We start from the raw sequence: 19,156 nt of genomic DNA, 5'->3' as shown, positions 1-19,156 counted from the left end.
TTTCTTTAAAAATAAAAATAAAAAATAAAAATTATGTGAAAAATATGGGTCAACCCGACCCGACCCGTAACCTGATTGACTTGAACCCCTTTTTAATCCGCTTAAAATGACTTGTTTTGACCCGTGATCTATTTGACCCGCAACCCGATTGACCCGACCGTTTTGCCATGTTTAAGTATTCATGTAATAACGTTTCCATCGTTTGGAATTATACCTTCAATTCAACACTTTTCTTAGCCTATATATGCACGAAGTCATAAAATTAATAAAGTATAATATGTTGGACATTGTATTCATAAATATGAAAATATTTTAGGAAAAATAAATAATTTATATAAGATTTTTAAGAATAAATCAGACATTCAGAAATTTTATTAGGTTTCTAATTAAATAAATTTGGGCATAATTGCATTTTTAGACTTCTTTTTTTCAAAATTTATAATATAAAGACATTAAGGTTCTCAAACTAAACTTCACCTATGGATTATATTTCTCTCAAATGCAATGGCTAAATTGGCCAGGTTAGAACATTCACATCAGCCTCAAGGTAATTTTGGTAATTACGACTTTAGCTAATGTAATGTTCACAGACAACTGCATCAACTTCAATATTTGCTTAAAAAAAAATGGTGGAGAGAGTGTGGCGAACTTGAGCTCTTCCAAGCTGTGATTCATTCAACCCATGAGAAACATCACGGTCCCAATTAGATTGTGGCGATCTTGAGCTCTTCCAAGCTATGTTTAGTCGATTTGGCTGTTGTGACACTGGTGGAGATCAAGTACTTGTCCAAGGTGGAGAGAGTACCAAGAGTTAAAGCTAGGTCAAGATTTGCCATTTGCACCAGGGTTTTGAGCCTATGCTTATTCGGTGTGCAGAGAGAGAGACGTTAAGAGAAATGAATATAAAATTTTTGTTAATGAAAAGTTGACTCAATATTTGTATTTTCTTCTGTTCATAAATTAGCTTGTTAGAGAGTTTATTGAGGCTAATACTAATGCGCATGAGTGTTTTTGTAAGTTTAGTTCTAATTTTAGCTGAACTTTTAGTTTGTTGAGTATGATGAGAGTGCTAAATCGGGTTTTTTTTTTATTTTTTTTTTATTTTTTTATTTTTTTTTATAGAGACCTTGGCTGTTCATTATTGAGTTGTAATTATGTTTGCACTAAAAAAAAAAAAAGTATTTTTGTTGATTAGGTTCGTATGTGGCCTTCTTTTTTTTTTTTTTTAATTTAATTTTTTTTTTAACCACCGGAGGAACTGTCGTCTCAGTCGTCGGAGCCTGCAGATTAGGTGGCAACACAGTCACCGGAGCTGGAGAACGAGCAAAAGAAACTACTGGCTTTGCTGGTTGTACACTTGTTTGTGAATATCTTCTTTGTAAGACTTGGTTGAGGGCTTGAAAGACTTCAAAGGACATATTAGAGGGTAAGTTTCGATCTTTTCGATGTTGCCTCTCTAAGTCCCAATAAGATGGGAATGATTCATTAGAGGAGTTGGATTTGGACTCGTAGTCTCGGACTTTTTTATATTCTCTGAGGAGGTTGTCCCATTTGTCATTGCACTGGGTTTGGCTCCTCAAACACCCATGGTTCCAGCAATAGTTCTCGACCCACTTCCACCTGAGCTCGCTTCCGGGTTTGAATGGTGGTTTGGTCGGATCAGGTGGGTTTGGGTGGGTTTGACTCGGCGTTCTTCGTCTAGCTTCTTTGCAGTGATTAGGATGAGTGTTTCTTGGACTGTCCAGTTGCCTTTGCGGTGCTCTCGGAGTAGGGGTGATGAAGTGGTGATGGTGTGGTGGTGGTGGTGGTGGTGGTGGTGGTGATGGGTGGTTTGAGTGGTGGTATGTTTAATGGTTTTAATGTTTTGGGAGGATCAGACATGGCTTTGGCATCACAATCAGAGAAAGAGAAGAAGAGATACAGAGAGCGACGTTTTCTTGCAATTTAAATTGTTGACGAATGTGGGGGACCAAGGTCTGGATGGAGTAAACATAAGTGCTGCTCTCTCATAAACTATTTTATCAATTTTACAGTATTTTTATAAATTATGAGACAAATTCTTAGAATATCACTTTTTTATTTGTTACTAATAACTATTCACTGTATTAAAAATTTGTAAAATAGTTTGTACTTTTAACGTTTTATTAATTTTAGTACACACTTTGTCACTGTACTACATGATTATGAATGGTAGAAAAATAATATTTCCTCCGTCCCATATTTTTGTCCTATTTAAAAAGTCAAACTTTTTAAGGGAATATTATTTATTGTCTTGTCTATCTTTTAAAAATGTATAAGTTTCCAAAACTACCCTTAAAAAAATTTATCAAAAAATTGAATTAGTAAATTAATAGAGGTATAATAGAAACATTAGTAAATTAATGATTTTTATTTTTAGAAACAGGACAATATTTTGGGACATCTCAAAATGGAATAGAGGACAAAAAAAATGGGACGGAGGTAGTAATTGGTTCATGTAATAATGACAGATAGCTAATTATAATATGTCACGTAAAACAGTTGTGGCAAAGAGTGTAAGAAAGTCTGTGGTACTAAAATTATTACATTTTACAAATAGTAAAGATTAAGAGTCACAACAAATATGAATTTACAAGATCAAAAAGACAATAAAACTTAGACCATAAAAATAACAATAGACTAAAAACTTAAAATGGTGTATTTGTATTTTTGCCTAAGATTTGTATACAAGGGCTATGATTGCTTCACAAATCATGTTCACCTTTTTTANTGGTGGTGGTGGTGGTGGTGATGGGTGTTTTGAGTGGTGGTATGTTTAATGGTTTTAATGTTTTGGGAGGATCAGACATGGCTTTGGCATCACAATCAGAGAAAGAGAAGAAGAGATACAGAGAGCGACGTTTTCTTGCAATTTAAATTGTTGACGAATGTGGGGGACCAAGGTCTGGATGGAGTAAACATAAGTGCTGCTCTCTCATAAACTATTTTATCAATTTTACAGTATTTTTATAAATTATGAGACAAATTCTTAGAATATCACTTTTTTATTTGTTACTAATAACTATTCACTGTATTAAAAATTTGTAAAATAGTTTGTACTTTTAACGTTTTATTAATTTTAGTACACACTTTGTCACTGTACTACATGATTATGAATGGTAGAAAAATAATATTTCCTCCGTCCCATATTTTTGTCCTATTTAAAAAGTCAAACTTTTTAAGGGAATATTATTTATTGTCTTGTCTATCTTTTAAAAATGTATAAGTTTCCAAAACTACCCTAAAAAAATTTATCAAAAAATTGAATTAGTAAATTAATAGAGGTATAATAGAAACATTAGTAAATTAATGATTTTTATTTTTAGAAACAGGACAATATTTTGGGACATCTCAAAATGGAATAGAGGACAAAAAAAATGGGACGGAGGTAGTAATTGGTTCATGTAATAATGACAGATAGCTAATTATAATATGTCACGTAAAACAGTTGTGGCAAAGAGTGTAAGAAAGTCTGTGGTACTAAAATTATTACATTTTACAAATAGTAAAGATTAAGAGTCACAACAAATATGAATTTACAAGATCAAAAAGACAATAAAACTTAGACCATAAAAATAACAATAGACTAAAAACTTAAAATGGTGTATTTGTATTTTTGCCTAAGATTTGTATACAAGGGCTATGATTGCTTCACAAATCATGTTCACCTTTTTTTTCTTTTCACATCAATGTGAATATTTAATGTAAAAAGATAGATTTAAGTTATAACTTAAGAAAAGTTACACTTTTTTAGGACCATAAATTCTCGTTAGAATTTTTTTTATTTAAATTTTATATATAAGATAGAAATTCTACTATAACCTAATCTAAATATATATGTATGTGAAGCTCATTTCTAGAAACTTGAACCCCTGGCCCTTGCCCCTTATATCTCACAAGCACTTATACTTGTGGAGTGATGATCACACTAAGGGTACGCGGTGAATTCTCATTAGATCTAAAGGTGAACAAATACACTATTTAACTATGTCATTAATGTAGAGTTATTACTTGTCACGTTAACTGATTTTTCTTAAATCCCCACATTTAATGCCCCATACTTTCCTAAACACTCATTGTCATCTCTTAATATACATATATTTTGCACAAGCATTAGCATTGGAGGTGTTAAAACTCTCAAAATGCTATTTTAGCATCTCCAAAAAAAAAAAAGTCCTACTTTTGGGTTACCAAAGCTAAAATTTTTAACAACTATACTAGTAGCAGTTCACCATAACAAGTTGATGCCTCCTTTTATTCTCTCTCTCTCTCATCAATTTTGGGTTTGTAGTCATGGTCACAGTGGGTTTGTGGGTAGTAGGTCACAGTGGGTTCGACCGTTACTCTTGTCAATTTTGATAGTTGATTTTCGATCGTTGGTTGATTTGTGGGTTTGCATTTTATAGTTTGTGAAATGGATTATTAGCCATGAGTCATGTAGATCAGCAGGTATGGGGGTTGTATTGATTGAAGAAAAAAATGAGTGAACCACAGAAGTGGGCCTTTTTTTTTTTTTTTTTTTTTGCAATGCTAGTGGGTTTGGATGGTAGTGGTGGTGGGTTTTCAATGGTGGTGATGGGTTTAGGGTGGTGGTCGCTACTACTGATGTGATGGTTCCCCCCCCCCCCCTCCCCCTTTAATGGTAGGATTTATTTTGGGTTATTTTAATGGGTTTTATGTTAAAATAGAGAATGTAATGTAGGGTGTATTGTTAAGTGGGGTGTTAAAATAGATAAATTAGTTTTTTAGTGTGCTAAATGCTAACTTTTTAAGCACCCCAAATGTGAATGCTCTAATGAGTGTATACAAAACTCCACTCATATGTCTCTTTCTCTCCCAAAAAAAATAAAATAAATAATTCCACTTAGAGCGTTCACATTTGTGATGCTAAAATCAACTCATTTTAGCACTCAAAAAACTATTTTAATTATTTTAACACCCATTTCACAATCTACCCTAAATCACATCTCTTACTTTTTTTTTCGTTTAACTCACTAACGAAAACCCAGCCAACTCAAAACCTCACACCTATCACCACAACACCACCCCCACCAACCAACCAAATACCCACAACCAAAAAAAACTAATCTCTTTCAACCAAATTAGAAAAAACAAATACCCTATTAAAAAACCCAAGCCCATATCGACCACTGCAAAATACCCACTATCACCACAAATACCCATAACAACCAAATTAACCCACAAACAAGTCACAACCATGGTAAGCTCCACCAAACCCACCACTAAGATCCACCAAACCTATAGCACAGCCACCATAATCACAACCCAATCCACCATTGTGACCACAACCCAATCGGCGACCCACAACCACAATCCAATCAAACACCCAAAATTGCAAACCAATCAGTGAAGAGAGAGAGAGAGAAGAGAGAGAGAGAGAGAGAGAGGAGGAGGAGGAGAGGAGGATGAGAGATAAGAAAGAGAATTATGAGAGTAATTTTTTTATTAAAAGAGGAGAGAGACATGAAAAAAAATGGTTATAAGTTTTAAAAATCCAAATATGTGTCTTTTTTGGTATTTGAGATGTTAAAACAGCTATCTTAACACCCCAGTGTGAATGATCTTATATGTATATAGTAGGAATTATAATTCACATATCTAGAGCTCATGTGAATGTAATCAGTGTGACATTGTTAGTGATGTGTCAATGCTATTATGATTTGGATACCTGGGCTTGTGCCACGTTGTAGGCATCAATAATGGTGATGTGCTCTAGAGCGTGACCCCTCCTCATTTGTAATTTCATATAGTGTAGGGTCTCAAAAGTACTAAGCACATTATTAGTGTCAGTATCATACACAAAGGCACTTTAATTTTTTGATATGATATTAAGCAATATTGTTTTTAGTTTGTTGCCTAAGACTCTAGATATGAGCTTGTAGGCCACGTTACATCAGCTTATAGGTCAAAAATCTACTACTCTCTGGACTTTTAACTTTTGGATCAATGTGTTAAAAGTGATTTATAACATGCAATAAACTACCATAATGAAGGCAATTTAAAATAATAATTTTATGATCACGAATCTCAGACTTATATATAGAGTAACAGAAGATCAGCCAAAGGAGAAGTCAGGTACTGCAGAAATGCCCCAGGTGAAATAGCTTTTCTTTTTGTGTTTGCTTTCTTTAAAAAAAAAAAATATATATATATATATATATTTGTTTATTTGTTTGGTCAAAGTTGCAGGGTTTGAAAGCTCTGTCACATTTATTAGTAATCCATTGTCTTATGCTATAGTACGAGCAATACTTTTTTGCATGAAATACACGTTGATATGTGGACCGTTGGATTATTACATTTTCAATAGTAAAGTGTTAGATGTTGGTACAATTTTCAGTTCCATTGAATCTTTGTGGAGTCTACGGTGTAGGATATATAGTGTGGAATCTTTAGTGCACGGATATTCGAGAAGTAATGAGATTTCAGATTAGTATTTAAATTGGTTTCAGAAAGGAGCTGGGGTACACTCATGCAGACCACTGTGTTTAACACTAGCTCATGACTTTTTTGTGATTTTTTGGGCACTCCAAGATAACAGAACTCTCTAATGATATGGAAACAATTAATATTTTTCACACTTTTTTTTTTTACACGTAGATAGTAATTAAGTTTTATCAGTAATATTAATTTTACATGAATAGATCACCCCATCAAAAAAAAAAAAATACATGAATATATCACTGATATTATACTATTTTTATTTTATATATCAATTTTTAAAATTATGAAAAAATAAGTTGCAACAATCCCATAAAAGTGATCTATAGAGTATACTCTTTCTAGCTAGCTTAACCATTCTAATGGGCCATGAGGTTACGATGGAAGCCTTAAAAAATAATATTATCAATTATATATTGACATAAAATTTAATAAAAATGAATTCTTGTTACTTATATTTTGTGGAAGTAAGTATATCTAAAATATTGAAAAGTTTTAATGCCAATGTAAAGACTCCAAAAAAAGTTTTGGAATCATGTTTCAAGAATGGTGTTTTTTTTTTTAATAAAAATCAAGGTTGATTGTTTTTTTTTTTTTTTGGAAGTTTAAAGAAAATTTATACAATTAAAATAAGTATGACCAAAGACTAATCATATTATTTTGATCAAGTATGTATAATAATAGTTTTATACATTTGTACAAGTAATTCAGATAAAATATTGAGGAGTATAACTACTTAGGAATACAAGAACATTAAAACCGTTTTGCGCCACTTTAATTTGCATTTATTACTATTCATAGTATTATCTCCATCCAATTATGAATTTCAATCATCTGTTGATAGATAAAGGTTTAAAATTGAGTGATAAATGGAAAAAAAATTAAGAATTAACTAGGAAATTTAAATGCACGTTCAAAATTTATTAACTAACTTGATTTCATTTTTTTTGTGACATATATATTACTTAGGAAAATTCTTAGTTTACATTATACTAGCAATCTATGATTTACATTATAGATTAGACCAAACAAATATGTAGAATGTTGTATACTCTTTGCACATGTGTAAAATATTGTACATTTTTTTTTGATACCATTATACATATATATTTAGTCTATAATATAAGATTTACATTGATAATACAATGTAAAGTTATAATTTTTCTGTTACTTATATATTGACAAAATAAGGGCACATAATATTTTATTGAAATGACCCAATCTCCACGTGGTTCCACCACTGCTCATGGGTTCAATAATTCGTCCAACAACGTTCTTTAGATAGAGAAAACATTGTATCCAACGCAGATTAAAAAAGAAAAAAAGAAACATTGTATCTAACCTTAGTTAACATACGTGACTTAATATGAATTTTCTTAAGTAAAAAGTGCAAGTCTCATGGGATGAGTATGTCGTAGGAAAATACCCAAAAAATAAAACACAAAATTGTGGTATCCAGTACATATCGTAGTGCCTTACATGTACTGACCCACTGGCAACAGCATATGCTCACATGGTATCCAATACATATATATCTTTTTACAGATGTACTAGAAAGTAACAATAGATTTACAGTCTCTAACTAGTACCAAATATCTAATTACAATGCAACTTCGTATATTATGTTTGTGTATATGCTATTGAAAAAATTAATTTATATATATTTTTTTCAAGTTAATGAGATTGTGGAAATCTTTTTTTTTTTTTTTTTGGTTAACATTTAAAAACTTAATTTAGTGAGTTCTAATTAGTCCAGTTGATAAAGTTTTTATGACTATATAAGAAATTTGGGATAAGTAGATGTCATAGGTTGAAACTCTATCAAAAAAATATTTTAATATATAAGTTAGGGTCTAGTGCTTTTATGATATTTGTTAATAAGTTATTTTAAGAAAGTTTTGATATTATATTTATAGGAAATATAAATCATTATTTTAAAAAAAATTCCTTTTGTTTTTAATTTTAATTTTCCATAAATTTTTTAAAATTATTTCCTAAATAAATACATTTAGGATATCCATTAACAAAATCATTTAAAATTTATATTATCATTTATCCATCATGTACCTGTTAATCCCTTTTTTTTTTTTTTTTTTATTGCTAAGTTTGTTAAACCTATCTTGTTTATTTGAAATTGGAATGTAATTCAACTTATTATCAAAAGAATTATAGAATAAAATTAAATAAGAAGTTTCAAAGTAGCCACACAAAAAAAAAAAAAAAAGGATTAATTCTAGGACTCCAACCAATTTCATATCCATTTTCACCACTATCCTATGTGGCAGGCTGTGATTAATCATCTGTCATTTTTACATAAATCCACAACTTAATGTCAGTTATATTAGATAGTTGTGAAAATGAATGTAAGATTGGTTGTGGTCCTAAATTTTTTTTTCCCCAAAAAAAATGTACATTGGCAATATTACTTATGAATGAGAAAGTTTATAAACACAAATAATTGGACACCTACTGATGTCACTGATTATTAGTGATATGTAAAAAAGTGATGCTAATAGTAGACTTTTAGATGAGAACCGGTATAAACTTTCAACATAACAAGTGTCAAAAATATTGTCAAATTTGGTGTGTAAGCGCAAATTGCTATTTTCTGAATTAGGTGACTTACATAGTTATTTCTTCATCCCATAGCCTATTAGGTTTTTGAATCACACACTTTTTATGCTTCTGATCATTATCAAAATATTGTTTGATTCTAGAAAAGTCAGACTCGTCCGAGACAGAGTCGAGTGAAATGCATGACTCCAGTTCAAAACGCAGGAAAGTTAGAAGAAGCATTGGTTCGACCATAATGCGTAGCGCATCGGTATTGGCCCAAACATTTCGAGACTGTGAGGAGAAGAAAGAGAAGAGGCACCAAGAAGTAATGGAACTTGAACAGCGAAGGCTTCAGATTGAAGAAAGGCGAAATGAAGTGAACAGCCAAGGAATGACCCGACTTGTAGCGGCCATGACCAACCTTTCAGGTGCAATTCAGTCACTCATTTCGGCCAGCCATGACAATGCCAATATGTGACATGAAACATTTATTTTATGCTCAAATTTATTATTTCCTAGAATAGCCATTCTTTCTTTAAATTAATTGGCATCTTCAAAATTAGATTTAGTTATATCTAGGGATTTTTTTTTTTGAGGGGATGTATAAGTGGAATCATGGGTTTCACAGGGTTACTTTAATTGTCTTTTATGTGGTTTGAGAGAAAATATGGCTGGTTTTTTTTTTTTTTTTTTTTTTTAGTTTCAACTTATAGCGTTCATTTATAATGATTATGTACTTATTATCAAACCAAGATACTAATCATTTTTTTTTTTTTTACAAAATAGAATTTCTACTCTAACTTAATCTAAGTGTATATGTATGAAACTCCTAAAAACTTGAATCTCAACTCTATCCCTTACACCTCATAAACATTTATAAATAACCACTGCACCAAAGATACACGGTGGTAATGCCAATCAACTTTGTTCTATAAGAAATATGAAATGACTATAGGGAAATTTTATATTCTATAAAATAGTTAGAACAACTTTCTTTAAGACTCCCAAGAAATATGGAATGACTATAGGAAAAATCTATATTTTAAGGAAATTGTTCTAATGTGAAAGCCTCTATGATTTCATTACAATTCATAACTTTAGCAAGAAAATTAGCTACGTCTTTTTTTTTTTTTTTTTTCTTAGAGAATCAATCAAATAGGCCAATTGAGTACTCTAGTTCTGATACCATGTTAAATTAATGATTGTCCCAAATTTTTAACTATTGAGACATGGTAACTTTAATCATTTAACCAATACTTCTAACACCTTTTATCAACAATAGATTATGGCTTCTATTTGGAAACAAATGTCAGGATACATTTAGTGAAGAATTTTATATGGTAGTTCTATACTACAGACTTTTTAGCAGTTAATCAAGTAGTCTAGATGGATTTTGTTCTGTTTCTCTCCCTAGGTTATATGCATAATAACTGCAAAATGATATAAATTATGTAACAATTTCCTTTTTACTATACAAGATAAAAGATTTGTTAAAAAATTTGTCTTTCATTATTATTATTATTATTATTTTGAGAGTTTCAAATTACTTTTGATAATCTCTCTCTCTCTCTCTCTCTCTCTCTCTCTCTCTCTATATATATATATATATATATTAATAAGTGAAGCTGAGAAAAAAACTCAAATTAAAATTCTAAATTAGAGTTCTAATTTTACACCACGTGCCCTAAATTATTTATTCTTAAAGAGTTTTATTTTTTAATTTTAGAATCAAATGTGGATCACATTATAAATATTCATCCAAATGAGTTATTAAGTACAAAAACTAAAGAGTTTGGAATAAATGAATCATTAAAAAAAAAAAGTGTTTCACAATAATTAAAAAAAAAAAAAAACATATACAATTTAGATTTTATACATAATAATATCCTTACAAATTTTTTTAAAAAGTTAACAAAATATAAAAATGACTATCAATAGTATTTAAATTATATTATGCATCTTATTATATATCTTTAAGTATACCCATGCATATACATGATGTTACAAACTAGTTAATATTAATGCTTGAATGCTTGTTCTATGGTTGTTGTAAAAACTAAATATTTAGCATAATGACAACCAACCTATAATTAAGTTGGTTTGCTACTGATTTTGTGGTCTTTACTAGCTAGTGGCACAATTCAAAAATATTTAACAACTTTTTTGAAGTACTTCAGATGTGGAACCATATTTAGGAGAGGCCACTAATCACAAATTGGGGGTAAGTAACCAATTTCAATTTTGGGTTGTTTGGCCCTACTTTCAGTTTGAAGAGGCTGAATTGGTCTAGTTGTAGACTTGTAGTGTATCCAGCCAATCTCTTCAGGCCGAATTGTTGCTATTATCACCCTCACTTCCTTAGCACCCTTTTTAAGGCTTCCTCGCCTAGCGTTTATAATTAAAGAACTATTCTTTAAGGTCTTTTCCGATGCATATTTTTTCCTTCCATCATATACATCATCAAGGCCCATCTTCACCAAACCAACTTTAATTTTGATTGTTTGTGTGTGTGTGTGTGTGTGTTTTTTTTTTTTTTTTTTTTTTTTTTTTTTTTGTGGAGAAGAATTGTTTGTGTTATCTTGTTGTTTAGCAGGGTCCTCAAAATAATAATTTTTTATGTTTGGTTGCTGAAAAATATCTATATTTTAACCAATGAAAATCCACTAGCCAGTGATTTTGATGGTGTTGAAGGGAGGGGAGGCAGGCGGTAGTCGGCACATGAGAGACTGAGGAGGTTGGAAGGATGTACACTTGCACTGGCTTTATTAAGAGTCACTTGAATTGGTTTGCTTAGGACTGTTTGGTAAGAGTATTTAAATATAGTTTTTTTTTTTTTTTTTTTTTTTTTGTTTTGCAATATATAAAATGGTGGGTCATCCAGTTGAATTTATTGTTTGGCTACTATTTTCTAAATACAATTTTTAAAAAACTGTATCATACTTTCCTGGTTTAGAACAAGATTTTGAAAACGGCTAAGGAAGTGTTTTCAGGATACAAAAAATATTTTTAATAACATAGTTATAAATAAATTAAAAATAGTGGACCCTACATATATGTCCAAACTCTTTTATTTCTTAAATCAATGAGCTTATCTTTATCATAAAAAGAATTATCACACCTCAAATTTGAAAAATATCATTAAAAAAATACATGATAAGCTTTATTCCCTTATCATTATCGACAAAAAAAAGGTAATCTATAGATTCTACATGTTACTTTTTGTAAATTTTTTTTTTTAAATCTCAAAAATAGAAATGGTCTCCCAAACAATTATTTTTTGTTTTTAGTATTTTGAAAATTGTTCTTAAAAGTGGGAGCCAAACATGTATAATATAAAAATTATTATCTGAAAACTAGTTTCAAGTTCAATTTTTTGAAAATTGTTTTTATACCTAATGGTAAATTGAAAAGTGAACCAACTCCAATTTGTCCATGTGAGTCGTCCAAGTCAAGAAAGCAAGAATGGCTCTACCTAGTATGACAGTTGTCCATAGGCACACGGGTTGTCCATGAGGAAAACACATGGACGACCCCAAACACGGGAAAATTCCAGAAAAGTTTGCCGACAAGAGTTAGTGAATTGAACCACATGTTACTATTCCAAGGCATGAGTAAAATCTAGGTTCATTGCTACAACTTCTTACTAAGTACTCAACTTCCAATGACGGTTATGGAAGATAAGATTGAATAGTCTAATTCCTATAGTGGTTGTGGAAGTTAACCGTGAACCTTTTAACTTCCTCAAAAATAGGGAAAGTTACGAGACAAATAATTGCTTCAAGTGCACACTATATAAACACTCATTCATATCAAATGAAGGTAAGTTTTAGACAACTCCCAAAAAGTGGAAACTCCAGAATCTAAGAGAAAAACTAACTTAAGCATCGGAGTATTCTTGGCCAATCCGCCCCCATCACCTTTAATTGTGTATTTTCCTTTTCAGGCCTTTCAAGCCATTACTAGATCATTGAAGCTCGGAGCATTCAACCTACTGATTTTCTATGCATCATCAATACTGTTTTGAAAACAAAAACAAAAATCCTCCTAACAATCAGGCCCTTAAGAGAGATGTTTTTGTTTTTTTTTTTTGTTTTCTTTTAGCAAGAGAAAGAATGAGTAAATTCAAGTGGAGGGAAGAAAAAAAATAATGTTAATAGAAGTGGTAAAAAAATGACAACAATTGTTGAAATAACATATAGTAAGAGTATGATAGAATAAAATGACGAAACAAAAAAAATTACATATGATTGATTCTAATTAACACCTCAAAACATTTATGTTGCATTTGGGAACTTGGATTTGGATTTAGATTTTAAATTAATAGATTTGAAATAAAAGAATTTCAAATTTATTGATTTTAGGAGTTATTTCAAATGTAAGTATTTTAAAGGTTTAAAATCTTTGACATTTTTAAATTTCCCAAACAAGTTATTTGGATTTTAATCACCCAAATCCAAATTCAAATGCCTAAATCATGTCATTCAAACACATCACTAGGGTAAGAATTGTTTGCTGTTTGATCATATTCTCAACTCACCCATACTTTCCCCACGTATTTTCACCCCTGTGCTACTATTAATTATTATTCTTTCAAATGTAAGTAGGTAAATTCGGGATTTGATTCCTTAATCTAAAAGTCTAAAACAACCAAAGAGGCGGAATAATAGGCATTAGATCTTAAACTTTTTCTCTTTTAAGATCTTTGAACACTGCGCACCGTCTAATCGCATGTGGTAACTGATGATTGATTGGCTTTTGGTAAAAGTAATAATAATGCAAATGATTATGATTCCATGAATCATGTGAGGAAAAATTAAAATTCTTCTTGCACTAACCATTGCTTTTTCATTATCTACCTAGTTCTTCATTTCTTACAATAAGACATTGTGGAATGGATTCTCAATAGTGAATATAAAACTCATATTTCTGACCACACCTGAGCTTGAGAATACATGTATGATCCTAATTTCACTGAATGTAACGTTCCAGAAACAGTGCCAATTGTCGTCGGTAATGGTTTTTGTACTTTTGTGGAACGTTTATTTTTTATTTATTTTTTTTAATAACACGTGGAACGGTTTTTTTAAAACCATTACCGACATTTTTTTTTTTTTTAAGAAATAGGACTTTACGTATTTCTCCATTAGGGAAGGCCCTTCAAATCAGCCTGACTACATTGAAAACGTCTTACGGAATATTACCGACATTATAAATATAAAGATAAACCAAAACCTTTAAATTTGTGTGGGCAGAAATTAAAAAAAAAAAGGTTTTCTCTTTAATTAATTAAATCTTTAAAGTTGTCGATAAAGTTTCATTTTTCTTTTTAAAAGCTAGATTTAGTATTGGCGGTGGAAAATGGACATCATTATTTGTCATTTGTAGTTTATTAAAGTCTGTGAAAGTGGGACTCCTATAAGGATTCCTATCCCGTTGAAGTATAATTGATTTACCCACTTGGTTATGTATTTGATTTGATATATATATATATATTTTTTTGGTTTCGTGTAGCAAAAGAAATCGGATGCCATGATTCTGTGCTCACATCTTGTGTACAGTTGTCTACCATACCACAACTTTGATTTTCTACTCGCGAAAGTTTAGAGATAAGCACCGGCAAAAGTTCCCGTTTATCAACAAAATATATAAGATATTCTATCCATTCAGCTCAATACCACAACTTTGATTTTCTACTCGCGAAAGTTTAGAGATAAGCTCCGGCAAAAGTTCCCGTTTATCAATAAAATATATAAGATATTTTATCTATTCAACACAATAACAAACTTCATTTTGAATTGATATGGAAGAATTACACGCAGGTACCATGAACCCAACCCGTCAGCTTTTGCTCTGGCTGACGGGTCCTCTATGACATGCTAGTCGCGAAGGAATGCATGCTAACTAGGTTAAAACAAAACCGACGGCCTGAAGTCCCCTAGGCTGCTGAACAAAGCATAAAGGCTGACGGTAACTTAGCTGAAGGGAAGTACAGGCTGACGGCTGAAAGGCTGACGGTTCCATAAAGAACATAACTTGGTCATCACACATGGGTCTTAGGGAAATTACTTGTATTCCACGCCCAGTATCAGAGTCCTATAAGGAAAGGATTCCGCAATCTACGCGCATAAGGATTCCTATAAGGAAAAGACTTCTACTCCAAGGAAGAAAGGTCCACCCTCTACTACTATAAAAGCCCCAATACCCTCATAAGCCGAGGTACGTATAATTAACCCCTCTCTAGCACTCTAGAGTTAAAAAAGAAGTTCTAACTTGACCTTCGGAGGGTATTTGGCCGGCACCACACCGGTGCTCTCTGCGAGGTCCTTTCCTTTTTGTTGTGTAGGTGTTGTTTTGAGCGTACAAGCGTCGTGCAACTCACTGGTGAGATTTACGGCATCATCAGTTGGCGCCGTCTGTGGGGAACGCTTTTAAGTAATTAAGCCACATTATCGTTTCCCGGACTAAAGGATTGCATGGTACTCACTCGCTCAATGGCAACTACTAATGACGTGCAAGGAGAGGAACCACCCCCGACTGCCCTCGAAAGACAAGTTCAAACTCTAGGTGCCGCCGTGGAGCGTCTTACCAAACGAAACCTCGACTTGGAAGAACAGCTGCGCCAGAAGAATGCAGCGCTAAATAACCAACCAGGAGATCAGGAAGGGACTAGCGCTTCGAACAGGAATCAGGAGAGAACCGTCAGCCTTTCAGCCGTCAGCCTGTACTTCCCTTCAGCTAAGTTACCGTCAGCCTTTATGCTTTGTTCAGCAGCCTAGGGGACTTCAGCCCGTTGGTTTTGTTTTAACCTAGTTAGCATGCATTCCTTCGCGACTAGCATGTCATAGAGGACCCATCAGCTAGAGCAAAAGCTGACGGGTTGGGTTCATGGTACCTGCGTGTAATTCTTCCATATCAGTTGCCCCCTACTCCATATCTCCGTCGGCTGTTCCTGACGGGTTATGGAGTTTGCATTCGTCACTGCCTGCCACTTTGATTAAGAGAAGAATCATTACTGCTGACCCTTTTAACATTAAATGCAAGGACAGGTGGCGTGCTTGGATTGGCTCCGTGTCTGAACGCGGGCGTCGCTTCGTCTTCCGTGCGTTTAGCTTATATATATATGTGGTCCCCTCTCCTCATTTTCACTATTTCATTCACCTGATTTCTGGAGAGCACATCCGTCGCCCATATTCCGTCAGCTCTTCCAAAGTTCCCGCCGTTGCTTTTTCAACCGTCACTCCAGAACTTTGTAAGTTTCCCTTCCTTTCTCGCATGCTTTCAATTTCTTCTTCTTTTTCAAAGTGAGGTCGTCATCCTAGGTGCTTAGTTTACACCCGTCACTTGTAGGTAGATGTCGAGTGATCAGTCGTCGGTCCGCGAAGGAGCGGGCTACGACGAGGTGTTTGGTTCAGGCTCAAGTAGTGAGTCTGAGAGTTCCTCCTGGTCATCAGAGAGGGAGACGTCAGCACATGTTGCCGTCGAAGAAATGGAAAGTCAAGGAAACGGCGGCCAGGAGGAAGAAGTAGGCGAGGGGAGTGAAGTTGAATTAGGGGGAATAGTGACGAGGATGAAGGCGTCGAGGAGTCTAGTGAAGGGGATTCTGTAGGTCCTGAAGGTAGCCGTCCCTTCATCCTTCCCAAGGACTGGGCTGTGAATAAATTCTCTCCAAAGATGACGCTCAAAATTTTTAATGAACTACGTACCCGTTTTCAAATCCCAGACCATATTCCCATCCGTCTGCCTATGGAGGGTGAGAAGTGTTATACGGGAAGAACTGCAGACGTTGGCATGTATGACGCCATGTTTGCTGCCGGGTTGAGATTGCCCCTGACGGCTTTGCACCGTCAGCTAGCTGATTACCTTGGCATCTCAATTAGTCAGATTGCCCCAAACTCCTGGAGGATTTTTATAAGTGCCGAGGTGTTGTGGGGTCGCTTAAGCGGAGGTCATCGTCAGCTTACTTTAAATGAATTCTTCTATTGTTATAGACCTCGGCACCTTTCTTCATCAAGAGGGATGTATCACTTCGCCGTCAGGGAGAAGGATCTAAGGCTGGTGTCTGAAATGCCAGATTCCAATAGAGCCTGGAAGAGTAGGTTCTTTTTCGTAGAGGGGACGGATTGGGTGTGCCGTCAGGATGAATGGAAAACAATTCCTCATGGTTGTTTTGACAACACTTGGGGGTTTGCTAAGGAGTCAGGTCTTAGTCGTCACTTTTATCCTCGTCAGTTTGCCATATACATTTTTTAACTTTGAAAAAATACTAACGCAGCCAAGTTTTTTTTCAGCTTTCGCTCGTCCATCAATAACTGACGAGCAAGAAGACTTCATCCGTCGGCTTTTGGAGATACCCATAGGAGAGCGATCGTGCCGGGACTTGATTACCCTCGATACTCTTTACACATACTGTGGGGGTCCCGAACCAACGCCTGAAGCTCGTAGGTTGGAAGATTTTGCTCGTCACCGTGAGTCTTTACCCATCCGTCAGCTTTTAAACTTCTAGTCGTCGGCTTTCCCTTACGTTTGCTTTTGTTTGCCTGTTTGCAGAAATGGATGTTGCTAAGGAGCGAATTAAGGCCGCTGCTGCCCGTCAGCGGAGGAGAAGAAAGCTAAGGGTGAGGCGACGTCTACGTCTGCCCCAGGACCGTCGCCAAGGGCTCCCAGAAGAGGAAGACTGACAGTGTGGTCATTCGCCCGCCGAAGAGACCAGCCGTCACTCCCGTGAAGTCGCCCCCTACGTCGGGTCATGGAGCTGGGAAGGGCGTCATGACCTCTTCTGGTCCCGTCCTGCAGGGACCTCAGAGCCTGCTGATGCACAAGGACTTTGCCGTCGAGGCCATCCAAGCCCTCATAAAACCGACGGACATGGATCCTTGCGATCAGCTAGGGACGGAAGAACTGGGGTCGTCGGCCTTGTTCGACCTTTCTCGGGTAAGCCGTCAGTTTTACTTCTTTTTCTTTGACTGTCGTGCCCAACTTTTTCTCTTTACTAACTGACGGTTATATCATTTTTTAGGCTTTGGTTCGTGTGAAGGCGCTGCAGGATCGGTGCGTGGCCAAGGAGGGGGTCGTCACTCGCGTTAACAAGCACAACGCCAATATGCGTAACCAACAGGCTCAGTATAAAGAGGCGGTGCGCCTACTTAACGTTGAGCTGAAAGACGTGAAGACGGAGTTGGAAGAGGCGAAGCGTCAGCGGCTTGAAATAGAAGGAAAGCTGACGGCTCTTTATGACCAGTTGGAGACGGTAGGGGCTGACGCTGTTGAGAAATTCAAGGCGTCAGATGCCTTTATCGATTCCTGTGGCAGTTACTACGGCACGGATTCGACGACTGTCTTAAACAGGTGGCGTCAGCTTTTCCTGATTTGGACCTTTCTGGCATCAACATAGATGACGCTCGGCCCATGACGCCTGCGACAGATGCCGTCACCCCTGGTGTTGACGACCCTGTTGATTCCCCCCCTCCTGAAGAGAGTGGGGTTGTATTGGCCCAACCTGCTGCGAACCTTCCGACGGCTGCAGCCACTCTCCCTATGGTACTGCTTGACGAAGAGGAGCCTGCCGCGAAATAGAAAATTTCTTGAAGTGACGTTTTTATCATTCTTATTTTGTTTCATTTATTATTATTATTTTTTTTTTCTATGTAGAAGACAATCTTATTTAAGTGCCCCTTTGGGTACCGTTGTGTAATATTTTAACAGTCCCCTTTTTATTTAAACGCCTTCTTTTTTAAGCTTGGATTTGTTTATGACGCCGTCAGTTTGCGTGGCTTATTTTTGCTTGGTTTTCTTGTATGTTCTGAAACCAAGATTGTGGGCCTTCTCACTTTAGTTGTACCGTTAGTTTTATTAAACCATTGGTTAACTTTGATGAACCCGTCAATTTTTTATCATTTTGTTTTAATGATTGTAGAAAGTTTTGGCAAAATCCATCATCTCGTGACGAGGTTATCTACCTTATGGTCGTCAGTTTGTGTACTGACGGTTTCGACCTTCTTTAGACCGTCAGCCTTATTTATTGGCCTGTGTATTCCGTCAGTCTCTAGTCCGTTAATCTTGGTTGCCTTGTCCCTACCGCGGATCCAGTCATTTTTATACCGTCGGCTTAGTTTTAATTTAT

Source organism: Quercus suber, unplaced genomic scaffold (genome assembly GCF_002906115.3).
Source record: "Quercus suber isolate HL8 unplaced genomic scaffold, Cork oak 2.0 scaffold_424, whole genome shotgun sequence".
Classification (NCBI taxonomy): domain Eukaryota; kingdom Viridiplantae; phylum Streptophyta; class Magnoliopsida; order Fagales; family Fagaceae; genus Quercus; species Quercus suber.
This window is presented reverse-complemented; position numbering follows the sequence as displayed.